The sequence below is a fragment of the Odocoileus virginianus genome, chromosome 3 (genome assembly GCF_023699985.2).
Source record: "Odocoileus virginianus isolate 20LAN1187 ecotype Illinois chromosome 3, Ovbor_1.2, whole genome shotgun sequence".
NCBI lineage: Eukaryota > Metazoa > Chordata > Mammalia > Artiodactyla > Cervidae > Odocoileus > Odocoileus virginianus.
Genome location: NC_069676.1, coordinates 95,335,013 through 95,337,387, shown reverse-complemented (window position 1 = coordinate 95,337,387; position 2,375 = coordinate 95,335,013). Strand labels below are relative to the sequence as shown.

The following is a 2,375-nucleotide window of genomic DNA, read 5'->3' as shown; positions in this document are numbered from 1 at the left end:
CCAATACTTTGGCCATCTGATGCGAAGAACTGATTCATTTGAAAAGACCCTGATGTTGGGAAAGATTGAAGGTAGGAGAAGGGGACGACAGAGGATGAGATGGCTGGATGGCATCACCGACTCGATGGACATGAGTTTGAGTAAACTCCGGGAGTTGGTCATAGACAGGGAGGCCTGGCGTGCTACAAGTCCATGGGGTCACAAAGAATCGGACATGACTGAGCAACTGAACTTTATTTTCAAGATTAAAAATAAAATAGAACTATGTTTTTTCCCTCCTACTTCTAAATAAGAAAAAAGAAAAAGAAGCCAAATCTCCCTATTACTTCTCAGTTCTTAAGTGCTGAAGTTAGGCAATAAAATATATATAACTTAAAAACTTGAGTATCAGAGTAGAGAGTAGTAATTTGTGTTTTAAGCTGTATGTTGAAAAATGGCAATAATTCTAGGTACACGTGTGAGTGCACCAAAGTATGTGTGGTTTCAAACCCATTAGCCCCTGAGGGCCAAGTCACCTTCACTTGACTATTGCTCTGATTGGTTGCTCTGATGATAATCTGTATTTTGAATGTCTCTGTTTCCACATGTGGAAGTGACCTCTTCATGGGCCTGTGTTTCTGGAGTCATATGTGTAAGGTAGCTCTGGCCTTACTCATCTTCACAAGGCTGCCCAGGCAGCTCAGTAAAGACATAGATAACGAAATAGAGTCTCCGAGTGAAAGTGTGTCTTACCTTTATTGTATAGGGTCGGAAGAGACCATTCCTTCTTTATATGAGTTAGGTTTGAAAGCAAAACTCTGCTCAATGACTTGCACGTTAAAAAATGACTAATAAACCAACACTTTTGTTTTGGCACTTTTATTATTAATATACTGAAGAACTGTGCATTCTCTTCACTTGGGAAATCTGGAATATTACCACATTTGGCAATTATTTGGAATAGCAGCGATGTATTCGTCCTCTGTGCTTTGGCCAAACTAAGAATATTTAAGTGCTCTAACCAGCTGATTCATCGATGACGTTATATTGCCTTTCCTATACCCAGTGACAAATAGAAGGTGGAGGAATTTCCACTAAGAACATAGCATACGGACCCGTGCCGCTGTGACCATGGCCTCTGGCAGCAGCGGCCTCGCCGCCGCCTGCCTCCTGTCTGGCGCCTTCCTCTTGCAACAGAATGGAATTCGGCATTGCTCTTATACAACCTCCAGGAAGCATCTCTATGTTGATAAAAATACTAAGATTATTTTCCAGGGTTTCACTGGTAAGCATAGCCAGCAGGCACTGGAATATGGCACCAAACTAGTTGGAGGAACCACTCCAGGGAAAGGAGGCAAGACGCGCCTGGGCTTACCAGTCTAACACCGTGAAGGAGGCCAAAGAACAGACTGGGGCGACAGCGTCTGTCATTGCTGTCCCGCCTCCCGCGGCTGCTGCTGCCACTGATGAGGCTATCGAGGCGGAAGTGCCCCTGCTCGAGTGCATCCCCGAAGGTATCCCGCGCAGGACATGGTGCGGGTCAGGCACAAACTGCGGCGCCAGGGGAAGGCCAGGCTGGTCGGGCCGAAGTGCCCTGGAGCCATCAATCCTGGAGAATGCAAAACTGGCAACACGCCTGGCCATATTCACAAGAAAGGAAGAGTCGGTATCGTGTCTAGATCCGGCACCCTGACTCACGAAGCGGTTCACCAGACAACACAAGTTGGATTGGGGCAGTCTTTGTGTGTTGGCATTGGAGGCGATCCTTTCAATGAGACAGAGTTTACAGACTGCCTTGAAATCTTTCTGAATGGTCCGGCCACAGAAGGCATCATATTGATTGGTGAAATCGGCGGTAATGCCGAAGAAAATGCTGCAGAATTTTTGAAGCAACATAATTCAGGTCCCAAGGCCAAGCCTGTGGTGTCCTTCATTGCTGGTTTAACTGCTCCTCCGGGCAGAAGAATGGGTCGCGCAGGGGCAATCATTGCTGGAGGAAAAGGTGGAGCTAAAGAGAAGATCGCAGCCCTGCAGAGTGCTGGGGTTGTGGTCAGCATGTCCCCGGCACAGCTGGGAACCACCATCTACAAGGAGTTTGAAAAGAGGAAGATGCTCTGAAAGAAAAACAGACAGAAAATTCCTTAAGCCTATGGATGAATCATTGTAGCAATGGGAGCGGTGGCTGTTTGCTTCTGATGTCCACTGACCGTCCGCCCGCCCACCTGTCGCTGGTCTTTTCAGCACAACAGGAAGCCAAAACAAGGTTTAGAGTGTCCTACACTGAGGTGTTTTCACCTCACTAAACAAGAGAAGCAGCCAATAAATCTACCACTTGATTTGAAAAAAAAAAAAAAAAAGAACATAACACATGAAGTTTTTCTTCTAGAGCCGTAGTA

At 46.3% G+C, this 2,375-nt stretch overlaps 1 pseudogene; it reads left to right on the top strand.

Annotated features, from left to right (window-relative positions):
- The first annotated feature begins 1,101 nt into the window (after positions 1-1,101).
- Positions 1,102-2,105, top strand: LOC110135415 (succinate--CoA ligase [ADP/GDP-forming] subunit alpha, mitochondrial pseudogene; annotated as a pseudogene).
- Positions 2,106-2,375: the final 270 nt, after the last annotated feature.